At 31.9% G+C, this 26,143-nt stretch overlaps 1 non-coding gene across 1 annotated transcript; it reads right to left on the bottom strand.

Moving 5' to 3' along the window:
* Nucleotides 1-18,567: 18,567 nt before the first annotated feature.
* LOC128286172 (small nucleolar RNA R71) lies at nt 18,568-18,674 on the bottom strand. Its single transcript, XR_008276717.1, has one exon. It is a non-coding gene; the product is annotated as a small nucleolar RNA R71 (small nucleolar RNA).
* Between the last annotated feature and the right edge of the window lie 7,469 nt (nt 18,675-26,143).

Here is a 26,143-nt window from a genome sequence, read left to right as displayed (position 1 = left end):
CTTAAATATGAAGTCAGGATAGTACATGGGAAAAAGACACAGCCGTGTGTCTTGGTTGTGTGAAGGACACGGGTTTCAACCATGGTCGTGTGTCAAAATCATGTGAAAATGACTTAAAATTAGTGAAAAATCAGTTTACCACATGGGCGTGTGCCCAGACCGTATGCTCCTTTGATACTTAAGAAATTGCAAGTCAGAATTCCACACGGGCTAGCCACACGGCCATGGGATCCCCACGGGCTAGCCACACGGCCATGTCCTAGGCCACACGGGCGTGTACCCCTATCTTCAAGGTAAATTTTCCAAAATTGTCGGTTTAGTCCTGAACCACTTCCAAAGCATGTATTGGGCCTCGTAGGCCCATATTAGGGACTTTATCATAAAATTTGAAAAGTTTTAATTTAGAATGCAAATTTTTGACTTGGTTTTATACAAATGCTAGGGTATAAGTTCAGTAATGCCTCGTAATCCTATTCTGATAACGGATACAGGTTAGGAGTGTTACAAGATAAGCCACACAAGTGTGTGGGTCGCCCTTGTAGACTAAAAAACCCCCTCACATAGCCATGTCCTCGTAAAACCCTAGGTTTTTTACTTCTCACTCTACTTAAGACCCTCCACATGATTTTGTCTCCGCTGTAGGCTGAAATTTCAAATGTCACAGAGCCACAGTCTCTCACATGACCTAGCCACATAGTCGTGTATCCCGTCCACTCGGTCCAGGGATTCCCACATGGTCTAATCACAAGGTTGTGTGTCCTTTGGAACCAAAAATTTACATTTTGGACCCAGAATTTTATGTTTTGATAAAATTAGTCCCTGAATAAGTTTCAAAATAGTTTAGTGAATTAAATTATACAAGTAGGTCCCTGATAAATGAAACATGTTAGATTCCATGATTGATTGAATTAATGTGGTAATTATTTGTTTATATATATATATATATATATATATATATATTTGTATGAATTATGAATAATATTTGTTACTATTGTGTCTATATGCTTGCGATTGTATGAACGACATGCCTTATATTACTGTTAAACTGAATACATGAAAAGCATGATTTTGCTACTGATTTTTCATGTCTTAGTACATTAAATGACACCATATATGATTTGTATTAAATTTGCTACATTACATTGCATAGGATGGGACAGTATGATCAGAGGAAGTATTGACAATATATCTGCATTTACTTTTGCTGTGTACCCATAGCCATAGGTAGATTCCATCTATGACAATCTTGCTATGTACCCATAGCCACAGTAGATTCCACCTGCGATATTTTACTGTGCATTCACAACCCTTTGGCAGTCATCATCTACAAACATGTTATGCTTCCATGGCCAGTGGCAAATTTCATCTGCAATATTTTTCTGTGTACCCACAACCATATAAAGATTCCATCTGCGACGTTTTGCTGTGTGTCCACAGTCATTGGCAATAAAACTGCAAACTATTGGTGGTTAGTTCACATTCTAGTGTGTTGGTGATTAAAGTTTTGGGGAACTCCCATTGTGGTTTGTAGCGGTGGGGTAGGATATTTTTTGTTAAAAACTGAAAACTTTATGGCATCTTTTGAATCATGTCCCTACAAGTCTGGAAATTATGTTATGATACATGTATGCATGAAAATATGATTATATATGTATATTGTGGGCAAAATCTATATTTTTGGTTATTTTGATATTTGTTATTGTGACTTTCGTTATAATGGTTACATTGAGATAACGATACTTTGTACTGATAACTGATTATGAATATTTTATATGATTTATTTAATATGTCTTACCAACTGTTTGCATTGATTTCCTTGTGATGGAACTCACACTGAGTGTCATAGCTTACTCCCTTTTAAATTTTCATCCTTACAGATAACCCACTAGGTTAGGACGCAGACGCGACATCCGGAGGGTCTTGGCTCGGATTTGTTAAAATATTTCTAGACATTTATTATTCAGAGATTTTAGTATCATTTTATTTTGAATTGTGGTATGAGACTTAGGTTTTGGGTTTTTTTTTTTACTTTGCATGGCACTTAATTTAAATTTTTAGGACATCACGTTATGATTATCAACTAGTAAACATGAACCCCAGTTTTTAATTAAAATAACTAGATATTATAACTAAAATTTAAGGAATTATAAATTGGTATTTAACTAAGTATTTTACCAAATTAAATAAATGTTTAAGAATGATTGTTTTCAAAACTTCGATAGCTTACTCGGTCACTTCGGTGGCTAATATAATATTCAAAATTCGGGCCAAATATCTAAGTCGAGTTGAGGAGGTTACATATTTTCATCTTCGCTTTTGTTTGCATTGAAATATTTGAGTGTTAAAAAAATTTAAAAATTCTTAAAAAAAATTCTTTTGGATGTTTGTTTTGATTTGAAGAAAAGATGAGAGTAGTTTTGAAAACTATTTTTTGAGTTTAACTATAGATTTCATAAGAGAAGAAAAAACATCAAGTCATTGAAAGAAACCCAAAGTATTTGGAATTTTTTTTTCTAAATTTCGGTGAAAAAGAGAAAAAGATGAAGTCTTCAAGGAAAACAAAAAAGATTTGAGAAAAAAAGTTTGTTCTTAGAAGAATTTTTAGATTTCAATTACTGACATTTGAAAATTTTGAGTATTTTTGAGAAACCTTTTGAATTTGCATGATTAGAGTTTTGAAGAGCGAAGAATATGAAATTTTTGTATCACGTTACATACATTGTCGAATAATGGATTGTACAAAAATTTCTAACAGACAAAAATTTGTAACCAAATATCAAAAGTTTTTAACAGATATCAAAATTTTCTATGGGTACCAGAATTTCTAATAGATACTAAAATATTTTTAAGAGATACCAAAATACCAAAATTTCTAATAGAAGATGTTAGGTATTTTGGTATATCAAAATTTTCTTTTCATGCATATGTGAGGGTACTAATAGATGATACTAAAGTTTTTAATCAAATACCAAAATTTCTAAAGGATACCCAAATTTTTCACCAAATACCAAAATATCTAATATTTTTCATTAGAAATTTTGATATTTATTAGAGATTCTAGTATTCGTTAAGAAATTTGATATATGTTAGGTTTTGATACTCAGATTAGAGATTTTGGTACCCTTTTATAAATTCTGATTTGCCTCGTAAGCAAATCAATTAAAAATTTAAAAACTACAAAAATTATTTAAAATTATAAAAAACTGTAAAAAAATATAAACTATTTTGTAGGCATTAAAATATAAAATAATTAAAATATTGTAAATAAAATATATAAAATATACTAAAAGTTACAGAATTACAGAAATTAAATTAAACAAATATTGGTATATTAAAGATATTGATATGATTTTTGTATCTATTAAAATTTTGATATATAATTAGAAATTTTAGTAAACTATTAATCTCACACGAAAGCAGAAAAATTGTAATAAAAATTTTAGTATTAGATTAAAAATATTAAAATTAACTTATAACAGAAGAGAAAAAATAATTGTGAAGGTGTTCTTACAATTATCGAAAAGACGGTCCCCAAAAATGATTTCAAAACTGGAATAATTAATGCTTTCCAAATGATTAAAAATATCATAGTTAAAACCCCAAAAATATTATAAATTAATTAGATATCATATCAAATCATGTGCCACCATTCCTCTCACCTCCACCACCATCTCTTTCTCCCCACTCTCTCCGCCCCTCAAACAATAGTTAAATAATGAAGAATGCTATTTCTTATTATTTAATGTATCTCTTATTCAATATCAACCAAGTGCTTCATAATTTTTCTTTTAAAAAACAATACATACCCATTAAAAGATATAGTTTAGTTGGTCGAATATAACATTATGTGTCATAATTTTATATTTTAAAATAAGATTATAATATTTAAATTGTAATATTTTGTCATCTCATAGTTTTATTTTACAGTCATCTTGTAATATATAATTTTATTATAACCTCTTATTTATCTAAAACTATAAGCATAATTTGAATTTTAAAATAAAATTACCTCTATTTTTATTATATTTATCAATATAATTTTTTATTATATTTTAGGACAAAATCAAAATCTCTCTCTTTTTTTTTTTCTCTTTTTCTCTCAAAAGCTTGAAAACCAAAATCCCTATCCTTCTCCTCCCAATTTTAACTTCACACTCTCTTGGACATTTACCTACTTCTCCAATTAGATATGTTTAATATTTTCAATTTTTAGTTGCGTCTTCATATTATTTTGTGGTTTATTGCATTGAGATTTTTTAAAATTTTTTTCATTTTTCAATATCTGTTGTAGGCTTCATGTTTGTTCAGCTCTTGTGTTATTAATTATTATGAATTCTCTCACTTGTTTTTTTTTTTGAAAGGTTCTCTCGATTGTTATGAATCTTTATTTAATTAATTAAAGAGAGTGTATAGAGATAAGTAAAAAGAGGAGACCTTGTACAATGGCCACTATCATCATCTCTTCCACTGTGTTGTATTGTTTGTAAGTTTCAATTAGCTTTCAAATTTTAAATCCCAAATTTCTTTTTGTTTTAAATTTAAATTATTTTATCAAAAATAATTACGAACACTTATTCGATTAATTTAATATTACTATTATAGATTTGGAAAATTTGAAGGTTATTTGTTTTGTTGTTTGTGATTTAAATTACCGTTTTGACAAAAAATTTTAATGATGTCATGACTTTCAATCAAATTATTTTCCTTGACAGGATTTTAGGGTTTGTTTTTTTCCTTTTTCCCATTACAAGATTTGAATTTTTTCAGCTAATAGGATTATATAGTGATTGAAAATTTTGTGGACTAACTTGCTCTTTAGCATCCTCTCAATAACTAACTTGATTATTTGGTTAATGAGCCCATAATTTATAATAAGAATAATATTATAAAATTTATTTTTAAATAATCTTACATTTCAATTAAAAGAACCAAATAATATAATTTCATATTCCACCTATAATTCTATTACATAACATCATTTAAGATTCCAAAAACAAAACTTTATCATATCAGACTACTTATCCTTCATTAAATACAGGTTTAAGTGGCAAACCATCATTACATATTACTTTAAGTGACCTCAAGCGACTATCATTATTATTATATTAATTAAAAATGCTGCCCTACCTCACGCTTTGCTCTAACTATTGGCGGCCTCTAGTCAGGATTTAGGCTTTTAACATGTCCATTAGGTTAGTTCGCATGATAATTATGTTAGAAGTGAACTAAACCCTTAAAGTCAACCATAGTTTGTCCATGAGATTATCAGGATGGCAAGGATAAGGTTCTAAAATCTTTAGATTTTATGACTGGTTGTGTTTGAGTTATTAATCCGTCTACTTGGTATAAAGATAACAATACAGAATGGAAAAAAAATAGAGACGAAATGAAATAACAAATATCATCATTTTCTTTCCTAGCTAACACATAAAAATGATTTCTTACAAGTTATTTATTTTATATACGTTGTTAAATTAAATTTTTTGTTAATATTTGATTTTTAAAGTTTATATTTATCTTTATTTAAAAATATAATTGTAATTTGATAAATGTTATTAATATGTGTCTATTTTAAAAACTATATTTTAAGCTTAAAATTAAATATTCATTCATTTTAATATTATAATATTAAAAGTTAATTTAATTATGTAAAATGTTAAAATAAAGAGATAATTTATTTAAAATCAACTTTACATTTAACATATAAAAATTATAAAAAAATTTAAACAAAAGACATGGAATAACTTTAAAAAATAAAAGGCAATGAATAAAAAGTAATTTATCCAAATTGTAAATAATTGTTTCAAATAGAGACTGTTATGTACCAAAAACTAAAATGTGAGTATAACTATTTATTTCCTTTTTGTTAATCCCATATTGTTATAGTATACATATGATTAAAGTAGATTTCATACATTGCATCATATTTAATTTTTATGTTGTTTTTACTTATTTTTAGTTAACATTTTGTATATTAAGTATTAATTATTTTAATAAGTGTTTTGACTTTAATTAGGTTCAATTTGATATAAGAAATAAGTTGAAATATGAGTGAAAGCAAAACAAGAGTAGAAAATTGAATAAAACATATGGGAGCATCGCAACAACATGCATGCCGCAGCACCTTGCTTGTGCAACATATCTAAGTTGGGTCGTTTATCATCTTTTTGCACCCAACTACCTTTCTTCTTATCCTGTAACAATTGTGTGACCCAAACTTCTGTTAAATAAAATAAAAGATTACTTGTAAGTCAAGTTAAACAAGATATATTTTTTTTCTAGAAGATTTAGTATTTAGTAGTATAATATATTTAGCATTTATTAGCATAATTTATTTGACCTACGAATTTAGCCTATAAATAAGCTATTTTACAACCTTATAAAACACACCAATTAATAGATTAGAACTCATAATACTTTTTGGAGAATTTTGTATTTACGTTTTAAGGGTTCTTTTATTTTTGGGTTTCAAGGTTTAGTTTTTATCACCATTTTTTGTACTATTTTTTCTTTTATTATTATAGTAAAATTATCTTTACCCATGATTTTTTATCCATTTTGGAAAGGCTTTTACACTTTAAATTTTTGTGTTTAATTTCTCAATTTCTTTCGCTATTTTTTACTTGTTCGTTACTTAATCGGGTTGATCCCCAACAAGTGGTATCAGAGCAAGTTTAATTTTTCGTAGATCATCCCATTCATAGATGGCAGCAACAAGGTTTGACATTGAGCAGTTCAATGGTGTCACAAATTCCAATCTGTGACAAGTTCAAATGATGACAATTCTAGTTTAGACAGGCTCAAAAAAAGTCGTTATTGAGAAAAAGCCTGAGAATCTAAACCAGACAAAATGGGAAGAGCTTGATGAAAAGACCTTATCTGCAATCCAATCGTGCCTCGTGAATAGGGTATTGTAGGAGGTATTGATGGAGAAAACCTCATCTGTCTTGGAAAATGTTAGAAACTCTTTATACGACTAAAGTCTTTGACTAATTGTTTAGTGTTGAAACAATATCTATTTATGTTTCGCATGAACTGTAACACCCCTTACCCATAACCGACATCAGATTAGGGTTACGAGGCATTACCAGACAAATAGAACATTTCAAACCAATTCAGAATTATAGATATTATTTAACATCATTTCATAAGCCATCATCTCTTAAGATGGTCTACGAAACCTAAAACATACGTTTAAAAAAGGTTAGAGCTAAACCGAACACGTTCATAAAATTCAGAACATAGAAAAGTTTTCAATTCTGTTGAGGTCACTCGCCCGTGCGTTTAGGCTGTGTGCCTCACACGGGCATCAGACACACCCATGTGAACTAGCCATGCCAAAATAGAGCATTCCTACTAACTTTCACCCACGGCCAACAAACACACTCGTGTGCTGCAGCCGTGTGATACTTAGCTAGCTACTGACTTTATCCTATGGCCACATGACACGCCCGTGTCCCCTGACCGTGTGGTACCATGCAGGCTTGATTTAAGCCAAATTGCCACCCCTTTTGAAGGTCATCCCTACAAGCCATAATAAACAACATTTGTACCTAAAATTTTCAACCAATTCTATACTCATAACATGCTTCATTATAACAAAAACATATTAGCTCATAAAACACTACAACCATACACCAGTTGGCACCATCAACCAAATACCAAAACTATATACAACATTTCATTTGTTAGCCAACTCTTATGGCATAATATATACACATCAAAACTTATATACATAGACCTTCTAGCCTATACATGCCATACTTTAAAATATTCACACTTTCAAAAGTACCAAAATGGGATCGATAGTGTGGTGACAATCCTCGACTATCCTCGAGCCTTCAGTAGCTACGATAACTATAAAACAGACAGTAAACACACAGAGTAAGCTACAAAGAGCTTAGTAAGCCAAATACAATTGGTCTAACTACTAAAGCATATAAATACAATTCAACCATTTAGATTCATAACCATTTCATAGAATAATTCATAAACTTAACCATGCTCCTTTGTTTACATATATGTCATGCTTCATTTCCATACATATTTCACAGAGACAGAGTTTTTCATATTTAGAAATTTAGTACGATAGAAACGTACCTGCATAGGTTATACATTTTATATACTCAATCTCAGATTTCGTACGCTATCATTAGACGGGTCAGAAACGATATAGATGCTCATAAACAAGTACAATGTCGTCGTCCTGGACGTGGTCTTACATGTAATTCAATATCGATGCCTCTGTCCCAGACAGGGTCTTACACGAAATCAAATACGATGCTGATGTCCCAGACATGGTCTTATATGTAAATCTCAATCGAAGCCTACGTCCCAAACACGGTCTTACATGATATCTCAGACAGATTTTAACTTTTCTTAGAAACATATAGAGCTTTTCAGATATTAACATATTATCATACTTTACTCCAAAGATATTCATCAGGCACTCAAGGCCATCTAATACAGATTACAGTATGTGCAGAATTAATTTCAATTAACACGTAATTGTAATTTGACTTACCTCGGATGGATTTTGGATAAAACGAGTTGTCTATTCAACTATTTTGGACTTCCCCCGATCTAAGTCCGATTTTCTTTGTTCTTGATCTAATACAATACAAATTCAACCATTCAATCATTCATTTCATTCAATTTAATCCATATACACATATTTAGGGCACTTTACATTTTAACCCTTACATTTTCACACTTTGACAATTTAGTCCATTTTTCACAAATTACCAATATGCAAAATTTCTTTGCAACAAGGGCTTGCCAAATTTTCATGGCTTCTATATAAGCCCATACAACATGTTCAATTCACAATTTAGTCCTTCTGAACCTCATTTTTAAAATTTAACCCAAATAGCTCAATTTCATCAAAAACTCAAAGACAAAACTTGTGAACCATCTACCAAGCCTTCATAATTCATTCAAAAACATCACAAAACTCATGATATCAACAATGGCATTTCATGAAATCTTTAACAAAAACAGAAATTCAGACATGGGTTTTGAAGAACACGAAGCAACGATCATAGAAAGGTAGAAATTATCAAAAACTGAGTTAAAACCGTACCTTAATCAAGCAATCAAAGTGTTGAAACCTAAAATGGCTTTCTCCTTTTTCTTTTTCTTTTATTTTCGGCTATATGCATGATAATATGCCAATTTCATGTTTTCATTTTATTATAATATACATTAATATACATTTTATCATTTTAACCTTATTAAAATAATATTTTCAACATATAATGGATGTCCAACAATGTACACTACCATTTAAAATGGTTTATTTGACATGCAAGGACATTACTTTAAAAGCCAAGGCCAATTAGGTGTTTTAACATTTAGCACTCAACTTTTACACTTTACGCGATTTAATCTTTTTTCATAATTAAGCACAGAAACAGACAAATTAAATCACAACAATTTTCACAGATGTAAATTCACATATCACAAACACAAAAAATAATATTAAAATATTTTTTGGACTCGAATTTGTGGTCCCGAAACTACTATTTCGACTAGGGTCAAAATTGGACTGTTACATGAACAAATGTGAGTTTCTTAGAAATCACATTAGTCAATTTATTACTCTTTTGAATAATTTAAAGAATGTTGAGGTTAATATTGACAATGAATATCATAATGTGCTATTATTGTGCTATTTACACTCTTCATACAAGTCTTTTGAGGAGACCCTGATTTATGGCAGAGACAAACTCTCGTTCGAGGATGTGAAGGGTCATTTGTTGAGTAAAGACAAACTTGACAATGATTTTGGTTCAGATAGCAAGGCAGATAGGCAACCTTCTATTTTGGCAGCATCAAAGAAGGGAAACAAAATGTGTCACTATTGAAAGAAGTTAGGTCACGTCAAAGCAGATTATTATAAACTGTGAAATAAAAGAGCTAGTGAGAGTAACGAGAAAGATGTAGCTAGTACTAATTTGGCCGACGAAGGTAGTGATGATTTCTTGTTAGCGTCAACAAGCGATAGCTCTGAGCTTACATCCGAATAGATCCTAGATTAGGGATGTGTGTCCCAACAGAGAATGGTTCTTCACATATAGTTCAGTTGAAGGTAGAGTTGTGCGCATGGGAAATGATTTATCCAGTAAGGAAATGGGTATTGGTACTGTTAAAATTAGGATGCACGATGGGATGATTAAGACATTCTCAGATGTCAGGTATGTACCTAATTTACAAAAGAATATCATCTCCTTGAGTATTTTAGACTCGAAAGGTTGCAAAATTAACATCGAGTCAAGTGGCATTAAGGTGTCTCATGGGGCTCTCATTTTGTTAAAAGGTAAAAGAATCGACAATCTTTATATTTTGAAAGGTTATACAGTGACAGGTGAAACCAGACATCCCTCGTCCATTACGAAGTCAAATTCAACTCATTTGGAGCGGATGCAACTTGGTCATAGGAGAGAAAAATGTACAACCATTTCGTTGAAGAAAGGTTCTCTTTTGGATGTAGGTTTTGAAAAGTTACGGCATTATGTTCGTGAAAATTAGACCTGGGTTAGTTTTGATTTTGTAATGCACAACTCGAAGTCTAGAAGTCTTCCAACTTCTAAGCACAGATTCAACTCAGTTAATTCCCTAAATAGTTCAAGATAGGCCCATGGTAGGCTTTAGTCAAGATGGCGTTGTGAGAATTTGTGTTAAGGTGGAGATTGTTAGAGTTTTTCTGTTAAATAAAATAAGAGATTACTTGCAAGTCAAGCTAAACAAAATATTTTTAGCATTTATTAGCATAATTTAATTGACCTAAGAATTTATAAATAGGCTCTTTTACAACCTTAGAAAAGACACTCATTAAAAGATTAGAACTCATAACACATGTGGGAGAATTTTGTGTTTACATTTTGAGGGTTCTTTGTTTTTGGGTTTCAGGGTTTAGTTTATATCTCCATCTTTTGTACTCTTCGTTCTTTTGCTATTATAGTAAAATTATCTTTGCCCATGGTTTTTTATCCTCTTTAGAGGGGTTTTTCCACATTAAATTTATTTATTCAATTTCTCAATTTCTTCAACCATTTTTTTACTTGTTCGTTGCTTAATCGGGTCGATCCCCAATACACCCAAATCGAATGAAGCCATAATTAGGCCAACATAGGGCTATAAATAATCATCACTAGGTATTAGTTTTAGATAACTTTAGAGGGCTGAAAGAATTAATTAGTTTTGAATATTTTTCTCTTAGATTTTCTTAATTTAGTTTTTAGGTTTTCTACTTACTTTTCTTTTCAAAGTAATTGTAATTGTTGTGCTAACGTTAATTGAAGTAACACTTAAATTGAGATCTAAAATTTGCACTTATTCAATAACATTTTCTTTTCTTTTATCTCTTTTCAAATCTTGATCTTATGATTCATTTATTATTTTTACATGTTGTATGAATTCTTTTTATGAACTAAGTGCTCATGTTATGGTGAAATATATCGAAAGTTAATGGATTATTAATTGACTTAGGTTGGAGATATATTTTAAGTTAGTGGCAAGTTTAATTTTTTAATTTGTTATACATAACTTAAGTGAAAGTTAGGTTAAGGAATACTCTAAGTGAGAGTTAAATATCCGAAGTGTTTGGTTAATCTTAGCAATATCTTAGCAATCTAGTTGAATAGTTACATAAACCCACTAAAATATACACCAATAGATAGGATTGCCTATATGATATACACCAAATTAGGTAAAATGAGGGTTTATGATAGTGATTATTTAAGGTTTAATTAATTTCTATAAGACATACACCAATGTAGGGGTCTTTAAACACTCGTAAGCTATACACCAATACAGGTACTTGTGTCTTAATGTCCATCATAATAATGAACTTTAGACTCATCAAGAATTAAATTAGATGAAGAAATCAGCTTGTTATTAAACTAGTTATTTTATATGCTTTAATTATTTATTCACTTAATTGTTTATTTTATTTATATAATAATTGCTTAACTTATTCTTAGTTACTTTTAATTTTTATATTAGTGTAATTATATTCTTGTGTTGAATTTTTTATTTTTTATTTTAGAAATTGCAAATCTCATATACTTGATGCAACTATTTCGTTGTAATTTATATTCCTTCAATAAAACTATTTCGTTGTAATTTACTACTTGACAACAATATCATATACTCGTGAGAAGTGGAGGAAAGTGACAACAATTTTTTAGCTTAAAATTATTCATTATTTATATATACACTTTTTTGGGCAAGCTATCTTCCACCCTGGTGGTCGCCACAAATGCCTTCATGAATCTCTCACATCATATACTTAGCCTCCAACGACGTCAGGCATCACAATAATGGCTGTGAGAGTCCTTTTTTATACAATACACCCTCTAAAAGAGTATACCTAACAATTGTAGAACAAAATAAATCGATTTAAGTTGTTGTGCAATCAAATAGTTTAATGGTTAATAATTTATTATCCAGTTATTTAGTTCATGGACTTAAATCATTGAGATATGTGTAACATATAACACAGATATACATACCTCGCAGCTTCGCGTTGTAATTTTGCGAGCTCTTTTTTATCTGAGTAGTCATTTATTCCCTGAAAAACACGAACTATAGGAGTCATCCATGTGTCTTCTTGATCTATAGTATATACTTGGACTGCATCATAACTTGGGGTTTCCATATGTTCCAACAGAATTTTTCCCCTTTGTTCAATGACAACAAAAGATGCTAGCTTGGACAGAGCGTCTGCTCGTGTGTTATCGCTCCTTGAGACTTGTTTTATTTATATCTTATCAAACCCTGCTAGCAATTGGGTTGCAATTGAGTAGTACTTTTCCAACCCTGACTCCTTGACCTCATACTCATCATTCAACTGTTTGGTGACCAATTGGGAATCTGTATGAACAACAGGCTCTCTCGCTCCAAGCTAGCAAGCTAACTATAACCCTGATACGAATGCCTTGTACTCTGTAGCATTATTAGATGCCTGAAATCCAAAAGAGACTCCATATTGCCATAATTTCCTTTGGCATCCACCAAGAGTACTCCTACTTCTAATCTAGTCTTCGCCATAGATCCATCAAAATAAACCATCCAATCTTTTGATTTTTCGATGGTTACGGTTTCTTCCTGTGGCGGACTAACTACTATACTAAATCAACAAATGGAATAGAAATTTTAGTACAAATAGGAAATTTGTCATAAGCCATTACAGAGGTAGCGTAGTGGACCAAAGACTACCATTGAGACTTGAAGGGGATTACAGTTCAAATATATTTTTTTTCATTACATAGTATGGAGTTTATTATTTATCAATTAGGTAACCTAAGGAATTGGTAGGTGCCTCAAACGAACATTCAACCATGAATTCAACCAAAACTTACCCATTTATTACAATTCGCGGTGCAAACTCTATACCAAACTTGACGAGCTCTATACTCCATTTAGTCACTCTTCCGGAGGTGTCAGGTTTAGACAAAAGTTCTTTGATAGGCCAGTTCGTTATGACTACCACGGGTTGGGGTTGGAAGTATGATAGCAACTTGCGAGCTACAGTAAATAAAGTGAAAATGAGTTTTTCAACTTTTTCCTACCTGAGTTCGCCATTTTGTAGCACCTTACTGATGTAGTATATTGGGAACTATCGAACACTCTCTGCCCTGAGCAAGACAGCTACCACAGTTTCCTCAGACGTTGTGAGGTATAAGTAAAGGGTCTCTCCTTCACAAGGTGACATTAGTAATAGAGGATATGTGAGATACTTTTTAAGCTTCCCAAAAGCTATTTGGCATTCCTCTGTCCAAGAAAAAGAGGTGCTCAAGGCCTCAAAGAAAGGTAAGCATTTGTCAGTTATCCACGACGCAAACCTATTGAGTGCGGCCACCCTTCCAATCAACTGTTGGATATCCTTTATTGTCTTCAGAGGGGGCATTTGCAAGATGCTTTAATTTTCTCAAGGTTCACATTAATTCCCCTCTCCGAGATCACAAAGCCTAGAAATCTTCCAGCCCTAACCTCGAAGACGCATTTATCCAGGTTTAGCCTTATCTAGTGGGCTCGCACTACTACAAATGCTTCTGAAAAATTATCAACATGCTCGGCGAGAGTGGATCTATTCAATAACATGTCATCAACATAAACCTCAACACCTCACTTGATCTGCTCTCTGAAAATTTTGTTTACCAGTCTCTGGTAAATTGCACCTGCATTTTTCAAACCAAAAGGCATCACACGATAGCAAAATAAACCTTCTTCTGTAGCAAAAGTTGTTTTCTCTTGGTATTCGGGAGCCATAGAGATCTGATTATATCTAAAGAAAGTATCCATAAAGATGAATTTGTTACAAAAGGACGCATTAATAAGTTTGTCAATTGAAGGAAGAGGAAGCTATCTTTGGGACAAGTCTTGTTGAGATTGGTAAAATGTATCCTCTTTCTCTGTTTACCACTCACCTTCTTCACCATTACCATATTCAAGATCTAATCTGGATATTTGACTTTCCTGATGAATCTCATAGCCAACAGCTTCATGACCTCCTACCTTAAAGCCTCCATAACCTACGGCTCAAACCGTCTCCTCTTTTACTTCATGGGTCTAGCGTCGGATAGAAAATTCAACCTATGCATAATTACCTGAGGATCCACCCCTAGCATATCTATAACGGACCAAGTAAATAATCAAAATTTCCTTTCCCCCACTTGTCAGCCTAGACGAAATTCTAACCACCTTATTTGTATTACCACCAAAAAGCTGAAACGTTTCCATAGCCTTGGCTGCTTCTAGCTTCTTAGCTCGCTCTTCGCATTTGTTATCCAAGCTATCCAAAATCCAACAACTGACCATCTAGCTTCGACTGTTGTGAACCCTACCATCACTATTCTTGTTCATGGGTCAATTGTACCGATAACATGTGACATTGTCTGGCTACTCTTTGATCCAATTACATGTAACCCACCCCAATCTTAATGGGAAACCTTATTTTTCATACAGAATGTAGTCACCATTATCCTTTCCATCCTCATGATTGGGTGTCTAAAGATAGCATTATAAGCCATAGGATGGTCCACCACAAAAAACGGGACATACTCCATGATGGTGTGTTTGTCATCTCTCAAAGTCATTGGCAAAGTAATAGAGCATTTTACTTCGATAAGGTGATTCACGAAACTGTACAATGGGCTCGCCTTTTCCAGTGTGTTCTCCTCCAACCCCATTTTCTAAAAATCATCCCAAGTTAGAACCTCAACGGTGCTCCCACTATCCACAGGAATCTTTTTCACCTCAAAACCGACAATTGTTACTGTCACTACCATAAGATTGTTGCCATCTTCATCACATGCTAACTTTTCATCCTTATGAGTGAAGTTCACCTTCCACCTTTCCTACTGACGTGACCTCTTGGGTGAATAGATAGACATAACACCCTTGAGGTGTGCCTTCCTCTTAGTGCTAAAGGTCGCCCACTCTCCATCTATTCCAACTATTACATGGATGGTACCCCTGACCTTCATTTTACCCTTAAGATCACCCCGTAAACTCTAACCCTGTTGGGAAACACCCTGATCAACAATTTCAGTGAGCTCACCATTTCTCACTACTTCCTCGATAATATCCTTCAAAGTGAAATAGTCTTCGATCTTGTACCTAACATCATTATGGAAGGCACATCTATCTCTCGAGTTGGATCTCTTTGTATTGTGCCTCATTGGAGATGGCTTAGGTAGAATTCTAAGACTTTTTACCTGGTTCAAAATGTAAGTGTGAGTAGCGTTCAAAGAAGCATAAACTTTGAACCTGTCATGGGGGATGTATCTCCTAGTATGCTCTGGTTAATATCTCTGAGGAGCCTTGGAAGAATCACCTTGTGCTTGTTTTCTCTACTATCCATCACCTCTCGCTTGCAAGCTCCCTCACTATTTCTAAATTTCCTATCTTTCCTCTGAAAAGTGCCACGTGATGCCTTCTTGATCTCTTCTGCTTTTGTGAACTTGTGGGCCTACTCATACAAAATAGCCAAACTCTATAATATGTTATTAGTAAAGGAGTATTACACATGATCATTTTTTACTCTTATTATGAAGGCATCAATAGCCCATTGATCCTCCAAATTCTTCGTGTTCAGAGTCGTTGCATGAAACCGCTTAACATAATCCTAGAGGGACTTACCCTCTTTCTATTTCACTGACATCAGTCTCTTATGTGTACTCATGATCGCTCTTTGGGCTATAAATCTCCCTAAAACATTTGTCCTCACTGAGAGAAGCTTCAAATTGATCCCTAGGGAAGGGATAAATACCAGTCCTTTGTGCTTCCTTTAAGCGTCATAGAAAAAGCCTTACATTTTACTGAATCTAATGCTCCTAATATGTTCATGTAATCATTGTACTGTATTAAGTGGGCTCGTGGGTCCCTTATCCCTTCAAACATGTTATTTGGACCTTGAAATCACGTGTCAAGTATATCGCTGCTATCTCCGAGCCAATGGATTGTTAGAAAAAAATAGTTAATCCATGTCTTGATATTCGAGGTGCAACGCTCTTATATCTCGTTATTATTCATCCATTGCATTTTTTCATTTGATAAACCATAAAAGTAACATATTTTAATCCCATACTTAGTATACTTTTGGATGATTTATCATATAATTTAGTGAATTAAATGCTCCTAAACCTTTAATTTCATGTTTTATGCTCAAGAGAGCATATGGAACAAAAGGAGCAGAAAATAGGCCAAAAATGGACAAAATAGGTTGATTTAAAGATCCAGACGGCCAAGACTACTTCCACACGGGCAAGGCACACACCCGTGTGAGCCACACGGGCTAGCCACACGCGTATGTGGCAGCCCATGTCGATATCACTCTCAGTTTCTCAAATACACAAAAAAGCCAATTTTTAGTGTTTCTGAGCATTCTAAAGTCTATATAAACACATTAGAAGTAGACCTACAAAGACACGCAGAGCAAAAAGCAGAAATTACTCAAAGGAAGCCGTTGGAATCATCTCAGAAGTAGATCCACTTCAAGATTGAAGATCTCCATTCAAATTTCTCTCGAAGTTTATTTGGGTTTTTATGTCTTGTTGTTTTTCTAAATTTTAGATGTTTTCCTATTGTACTATGAACTAAATTCCCTAGATACCTAGCAAAGATGAAACCTAAGACAGATCTTATTGTTTAATGTTCTGAATTTAATGATAAATACTTGTTCTTGTTCTTAATTATGTGTTCTTAATTCTTGTTTTAATATTTTTAGGATATTATTCCAAGTTTGATGTACTTAATCAATGGAGCAAAAGTCCCTGTTAAAGAGTAGATCTCACATAATTAAGCGAAGTTGCATGCAACCCTAAAAATAGGGTGACATAAATCTGTCGAATTAGAGTCAAATCTAATAAAGGAATCCATAGATCGAGTTAATGCGATGATAGGGGTTTTAATTAGAAAGAGAATTCAATTAATCAACCAAGAGTCAGTTGTTCTTAGTCTCGAAAGAGATATTAACATAATCAAGGAATTTCTACGGATCAAGACAAGTGAATAAATCATTTGATTCAGAGTCAGAATAATAAGTGAAGTCTAGGTGGATTCTTCCTTGGGTATTGTCTTTATTATTTGTTTATTCGATTATTTTCTTCATTCTCTATCGCTTTCAGTAGTTAATTAGTTAGTTAATTTTAGATTAAAACAAATCCCTTATATTTTAGGCTAAATAATAGAAAGATAGTTAATACTAGTACTTTTAGTCCTTATGGATATGATATTCTGGACTCACCATAGCTATACTACCATTCGATAGGTGCGCTTGCCTTTTTCGTGATCGTAGTTTAGTATAGTGAATCATAAAATGACCATCAAGTTTTTGGTACCATTGTCGGGGACTAAGATATTAGGAACACTTGATTTTTATTACTTTAGCCATTTTTATTTTATTGCATTTTATTTGTGTTTTTATTTTATTTTTAATTACTAATTTTTCTTTTATTTGCTTCTGGCGGGTTTCTTTAGTTTATGACTATAAGGAATCTATCAGAACCTCTACTTTTTGACAGCAAAATTGAAAGCACAAGTCGTAGAAATCATAGAGAAATAAGGCGGAGTTTACAGTATATAGAGGAAAAGTAAGAGGACGATACCAATACTACCGAAGATATGGCTGACAATTGGAATAATCTGCTACCTCTTGTGGTTGCCGCGAATCCTATAAATTAGAATCATGCTCCTTGTACTATGTACGATTATGCTGAGCCCACTCTCACTAGGGTCGAATCGAGTATTGTTAGACCTGTTATTGCTGCAAATAATTTTGAACTGAAACCTAACACTATTCAAATGATTCTACAGTTTATTCAGTTTGATGGTTTGCATGATGAAGACCCAAATACTTATTTGGCGAATTTCTTAAAGTTTTGTGATACTTTCAAGATAAATGGCGTTTCTGACGATGCCATTCGCTTATGATTATTCCCCTTCTCGTTGAGAAATAAGGCTAAGCAGTGGTTGAACTCCTTGCCACGAGGGTCCATCACTACTTGGGATCAAATGATTGAGAAGTTTTTATTAAAATATTTCCCACCAGCTAAGACAGCTAAGTTGAGGAATGATATCTCCTCCTTCGTGCAAATGGATTTAGAGACTTTATATGATGCATAGGAAAGGTATAAGGACTTATTGAGAAGGTGCCCTCACCATGGGTTATCTCTATGGTTACAGGTTCAAAATTTTCATAATGGTTTGAACCCCTCAATAAGGCAGATGATCGATGTAGCCGTTGGTGGTACCATAAATAATAAAACACCTGAGGAGGCTTATGAGTTCATTGAAGAGATGTCACTGAGTAATTATCAGTGGCAAGTCATGAGGACAAAGCTGAAAAAAGTAGCCAGTGTTTTTGACGTTGATGCAGTCACCATGTTGTCAAATTAGGTAAAACTTTTAAATAGAAAGATTGATGGTTTATGTGGTTCTTCGCAGGTACATCTGGTGATGCAGTGTGACATGAGTGAAGGTGGAATGAGCAATTCAGAAAATCTACCCTACGGTCCTATCAAGGAAAATGAGCAAATGAATTATATGGGTAATAATCTTAGACCTCAAAATAATCCTTACAATAACACTTACAATGCAGGTTGGAGAACCCATCCAAAAACCACCACCATCCCCTCCAGGTTTTCAGCAGCAACCTTATCGGTAAGAAAAGAAACTGAAACTTGAAGAGATGTTTGAGAAATTTATTTCGGTATCAGAGACTCATTTCCAAAACACTGAGACTGCTTTGAAAAATCAGCAAGCATTGATTCAAGGGCTCGAAAATCAAATTGGGCAGCTTGCTAAATTAGTTTCGAAAAGGCAATAAGGTAGTTTACCTAGTAACACTGAACCTAACCCAAAAGAGCATGTAAAAGCGGTTACATTGAGGAATGGGAAAGTGTTAACTGAACCAGAAAAGAAGTTGCCATAAGAATTTGACAAGGAAAAGGACGAGAAAGTAAAACTCAAAGTAAGTGTAACACCGGTGCTTAAAGAATATAAACCACCGATCCTAGATCCAGCAAAGTTAAAGAAAGACCGTATGGATGCATAATTTGGTAAATTTCTTGAACTTTTTAAATAGCTACATATTAATTTACCTTTTGTTGAAGCTATTTCGCAGATGCCTACATACGCTAAATTTCTGAAGGAGCTTCTAATAAATAAAAGGAAGTTTGAAGAGCTATCTACCATGGAACTCAACGAGGAATGTTCAGCTATTCTTCAAAACAAGCTACCAACCAAATTGAAAGACCTAGGAAGTTTCACTATTCCCTGTTTAATTGGTAGTTTGAATATTGAGAAAGCATTAACTGATTTAGGTGCCAGTATTAATTTGATGCGTTATAAAATGTTCTATCAGCTTGGTCTTAGGGAACCAAAACCCACTAGAATGAGTATTCAATTAGCTGATAGATCTGTTAAATATCCTAGGGGTATTATTGAAGATGTGCTGGTTAAAGTAGATAAATTAATATTCCATGTTGATTTCATCGTGCTTGACATGGATGAGGATGTTGAAGTACCTTTGATTCTGGGTCGCCTATTTTTAGCCACTGTTATTGATGTAGGTGACAGTAAACTTATGCTTAGGGTAGGTGACGAAGAAATTATTTTTAAAATCTACGATGCCATGAGATTCTCTAGAGAACAAGATGATTCATGTTATTTTATTGGTTCTATTGACCATGCTACTCAAGATTCTTTACAGGAAATCTGTAACGACCCAAATTTTACCGTTACCGAAAAAGTATATTTTTGGGTCTCCGTTTCTGAAAAATGGATTCGTAAATATTTATTAAAAATATTTACGAAGTAAAATGAGTAGTTAATTAGAGTTTAATTAAGTGAATTTAATTTAATTAAGAGTAATTAAGAAAAAAGACTAAATTGAATAAGGGGTAAAAGTTGAATTATAGATTAAAAGAAAATGAAAAGGACCAAAATGGTAATTATGCCATTTGTCCTAAGTGAGGCGGCATAAACATAAAAATCGAGATTTTATGTGTTAAAATATATATTAAATTATTATTATTAAAAGTAAAGTAAATAAAAAGGGAATAAAGGAAAGAAACAGAATAGCAGGAAACGAAACAGAGAAGAAACAGGGGAGAAAGAAAGAAAGAAAAGAAAAAGGGAAAATAAGGTTTTAAAGGTTCCAAGTTAATTTGGTAAGTCAATTTAGCCCCTTTTCTTATGATTTTTGAGTTTTTTGGAATCCTAGAGATAAATAGTACTTGTTTTAAGTAGAAATTTAATTAGAGGATGAATAAAATATGGAATTAAAGATTATTGAGTCTAGTTTCTTATAGAAGAAACGATATAAGCAATTGAATTGTAAATTATGAGATATAATGAATTTTGTGAGACAAGGTCAAAATGAATTCGGGTTCCCCTGTTCTGACTTTGGAAAATCACCAAAAATTGAAGAAAAATAATTAGAGGCTTAAATTTACATGTTTAGAATTCCTAATGAGTCTATTTTCAAGAGAAATCAACGGAAATATTATCCGAGTTCTGTACTGTGAGATAATTAATTTTTAGTGAAGAAGGGACGAAACTGTCAGACAGCAGAATAGGGGTGAATTTAAAGAATAAACTGTACTTAATGGCTAAACCAAAAATTCTGAAAATTTTATTGTAAGAAGATTTGTGAGTCTAGTTTCAGGAAAAATTAGCGGATCTTAATTTAGAATTCTGTAACTCAAGATATGAATTAGTAATGTATTAATGATTATGAATTGTATTAATTTCGTAGTCAATGTGGTACCGAAAATCTCGGCTAAGAAAGGACAAGACAAAGTCAACGGGAGTTAGCTCAAAAATTACGGTTTGTATTTCTATAATCCGAACCTAGTTATTAATTGTTATATTTTTTTTCAATGCATTTAATAAATGTTGAAGTGAGAATTATTGTGTTTATAATGGAAATGGATTAATTTGGTATGTGATGAATTTATATTGATTGAATTAAATTGAATTATATATATGTGTGTGTGTGTGTGTGTGTGTGTGTGTGTGAATGAGATATTATGCAATTATGATAATTGAATTTTGGATAAATATTATGATAAATAATTAAGATGGGAATTATTTGTATTGTGTCTTTATAATTGAAATGAATTGATTTAGTGTGTGATAAATTTATATTGAATTGATTTATGAATATCTATTTTATTGAATTTATATTGATTGAAATTATTTTGATTGAATTTATATTGATTGAATTATATAATATATATGATTTATGTAAAAATTTGAATATTGAATGAATGTTATATTGAAAAATATATTGATTGGAAATATGAGGAAATTGGTATGAATATATGAGATTGTGATATTTGAATATTTGATATTGAAAATGAATTGAATTGTATTGAATTATGAATTAATGTGAATAATTGAAGTATATTGTTGAATTGAATGAAATTGTATGAATTGTGAAAATGGGTAAATATGTGTAATTATTGGAATGAGATATTGATGAAAGAATTATTAAATTGAGAAAATGAATGAAATACCCTATTAACTAGTCGAAATGAGTCGGATATAATTGGCATGCCATAGGATCCGAAAGTGTACGGATTTGCGGCTTTATCGATCAGGCACTTTATGTGTCGTATTTCAGTCACCTCTTGTGTCGTATTTCAGGCACCTCGTGTGTCGTATCAGACACCTCGTGTGTCGTATCAGGCACCTCGTGTGTCGTTTTAGGCACTTTATGTGTCGATATCGATCAGTACTATGTACCGCTTTAGGAACAATGTGCCGTCTGGTGTGTTTGGGTTGAATCCGTGTATCCGTCAAAGTCCGGGTTTGTTAATAGGGGTAAATAAATGAAAGATAAATCGAATAAATTTGATTGATCAAGCTATTGAAATGAAACTAGAAATTGAATTGAGAATTGAAAATTTAGATATGAAATTGAAAATATGAACCAAAGGTTCATGAAATGATTGGAGTTCGAATTGATGATATATGATGCCACCTTTATGAATTGAAATGTGATTTGAGATATATGAATCGTATGTATATACTGAAAGCTATCAGGGATGTAAGTTGATACGATATAAATGAAATTGACTGTTATTGAAATGAATTAAAATGGAATATGATTGATAAGTGTATAGTTGAATATAGTTTAATGATATTGAGTTGTGAGTAAATTAAGGAAAGCTATACCGAGTAGTAAGTGAAAGAATGGAGTAAATAATAATGGATTTAGTTAAGAATTGAACAATTATGTTATTGTGTTTATTATATGATTTGTATAAAATTTATATGGTAAGTAGTTGAAATTTATCTATGAATAAATAATTGAATAATTGTAATTATTATTATTATCTTAAGTATTTGTTATATTATTAAATTTCGGATTATAGAAATACCATTGAGTATACCATACTTAGCGCATGTTTGTTTCCGCATGAGTTAAGTAAAGATAGTACGTTGAATCAGTATCCCAGGATGATCCCGAATTCATTAAGGTAAAGTATGTTGAGTATTGATAATGGCATGTACCCAGGATGTTTAATGAGAGTCATTTAGGTTGTAAAAGTATTGATGAAATGAGTAAATTATGGTTGGCAACGGTATGTAATATGAATTTTGAAATTTACTAAAAATTCATAGTGATTCTAAATTAGTCCCGAATTGAAATTACTGTTCATATTGGACCGCGAGGACCCATTAAAGGGACGACATCTTAAAACTAGGATGTGTGTGAATATTTATTTTAATTAATGACCGGAATTAGACTGTACTGACTGGTAATGTCTCATAACCCAGTTCCGGTGACGGTATAGGGTTAGGGGACGTTACAAATTTAGTGGTATCAAAGCTATTTAGGTTTAGCCGATTCTCAGACTAAATCGAGCTCGGAATTGAGTCTAGAGGTACATGCCATAATTGAGTTGAAATTCAGTCGGGATCGGATGCTAATATATTTGTTTGGTACTGTTTTATAGTGAAAATGTTAGAGGAAAATATCGATGGTATTGATTATGAAATTGGTACTGGACATGAATAGTCTCGTGAATTAGATGAAAACTGAATCAACAACACTAGGTATAAACTCAATGGGTAATTAATTACTGAATAATGATCGATGAAATAATAGAAAAAGAAATGATAAATAATTATTTAGAATTATAACTGATGTTCTTCAGTGAGTAGAAGAAATTGTATCTGCACAAAGATCTATCCCTCCTGCTTTCTTACTCGGTTCCCGAAGTGCTTCAAGGTATAGAGCTTGTCTGAACGGGTAAGTTATCTGCTGTTAATGATCTGTACATGTATATATATAGTATGGATGAATTGAGAATTACAGTTGAGAATGATCTTGAAAGAACTAAAATCTGGTTAAAGAATATTATCGGGATTGTAAATGAATTGTTCTGTTCACCGATCAAATGTTAGAAGGGTATAATATTTTTGTTAAAAGATTTAGGTTATCAGTGGTAGAAAGATTGATTATGTTGTGATTAAGAAAGGGTTATTTGGAAATTTTCTGAGATGAGTTCTGAAAGAAATATATATATATATATATATCAGTCAGAGATTTCTTGATCAGAAACATACAGAATTCTTGAAGCTTAAATAGGATCATATAACTGCAACTATGTATGAAGGGAATTTGTTTGATTAAATAAATATATCAGAGGGTATATTTCAATAGAAACTGTATGATACAAATGATTTGAAGATGGTTTAAATGAAGACAGAAGCTGAAGAATATAGAATAAGGAATGGAACATGTGTTAGACATGATTCTCCTGATTATTATCTTAGTGATTGCTTGAAGAAAATTAAAAAAAAAAACATTATACGGAGTTCAAGACCGAGTAATGTAGTTAACAGAGGTAGGTTACCCTATAATCTCAGAAATACGAGTGAAAACCAAAGTGTGACAAATGACTTCACTATAAAATCTGGAGAATGAACATCAGCCAGGGTATATGTTAATTGTATATGAGAAGATATTTCTCTACTGGATGTCATTACAGGTACTTTCTTCTTTATCGACACTAATATGATTATTTTAAATTGATCTTGGTTTGACTATTCCTATGATTATATAAGTTCAGTATCTATTAAAGATTTGTCTGTTGAGTTTGCTGAAATTTTTGGATTGAAGCATTAAATTTTTTAGATTAGTATTTATGGGCTAATAAGATCTGCAGGAACTGTTTGATAATGATACTACTGTTTTTTGATCGATTTAATGTTCTTACTGTTTGATATAATCTCAATAATGGAATGGTTAATTCTGCATGATATGGTGGTAAATTATAAGCAGAAGTATAATATGTTGCAAGATCAAGATGATGAAATGTTTGTTTTGAACAAGAGAAGATTGAATGATTTGTTTATTGTGATATTAATTATGTACACACAGAAGTGTGTCAGAAAAGGGGTCATGGTATTTACCTTGTTTATGTATTGATATTAAAGTATTTAAGTTAAGGTTTAAATTAGTGCCAATAGTGCAAAAGAATTCTAATGTGTTTCCAGAAGAGTTGCCTGAACCACTATTGATTGAAGAAGTTGAATGTGCTATAGATTTTGTAACTGAAATGATAGTGAAAAATATATTTGAAATCAAAGGTTTTCTAAAACTAGTCGGTTATTACAGAAAGATGTGGAATTGGAATGATCTGATAGACGTTAGCAAGGTTCCGATTAGTTGAAAGCTCAGTTAACTGAAGCACTAGTTTTGGTTCAGTCTAAAATCCGATAAAGAAACTTGTGATTTACAAGGATAGCAGTGTTTTGATGCAAAAAAAAAAGTGAAATAATGGTTTATGTTACGAAATGTTAGAATCACATGGGAAGAATTATTTGATACCTGTTTCAGAAGTGGTTGTTATTGTTCTTGCATTAAAAGATCAAGATATGATAATTAATTATCATCCGAAAAAGACAAATGAATGTATGTATATTCAAATTGAAAGCTTTGTTTTGTGTTATGAGCTATGAACATCTGACTGTTATCATTTGAAGATGGATCAATTTTGGTAGAGATAAAAAAAATTAAACCGACTTCTTTACAGCAGATCTGCGAAGCTCGAAAATGTAGTAATAAGTTATCGGTTAAATATGTAACATCCTGAATTTGGGGCCTAGAAGAGTTGGGTTTTGAGTCAGGATTGAATAGAAGAAAACTGAATAATTAGGAAGTTTTAAATATTATCGTTTCAGAAAAAATTTATTTTATTAAATTACCACTAGAAAATTTTTATTGTATTTATTATTACGGATATTTTAAATTTTATGAAATTTTAATTAGTATTATGAGATAAAATTATTATTATTAGAAAAATATTATCAGTATGTATGTTTGAAAATTTTTATGAAAATTTTATTATTTTGTATTATTGATATTTGAAATTTTATTATTAGATATATTTATAAAATTATTATTATTATTGGAAAGGAAAAAAATTAGTTGTAGCATACGATTTTCGGGATTTTTTGGGTTTTTGGGTTTTTGTGATTTTTAGTAAATCTTGAAATTTTCATGTTCTAAATATTGGAATTATGTTTAAATGTGTTAGTAGACCTTTAGAAGGCCCAAGACTAAGCTAAACACGGTAAAATATCAAGTGGGATTTTAAGTGAATAGGAGATTTGGTTA

The sequence above is a fragment of the Gossypium arboreum genome, chromosome 12 (assembly GCF_025698485.1).
Source record: "Gossypium arboreum isolate Shixiya-1 chromosome 12, ASM2569848v2, whole genome shotgun sequence".
Lineage (NCBI taxonomy): Eukaryota > Viridiplantae > Streptophyta > Magnoliopsida > Malvales > Malvaceae > Gossypium > Gossypium arboreum.
This window is presented reverse-complemented; position numbering and strand designations above follow the sequence as displayed.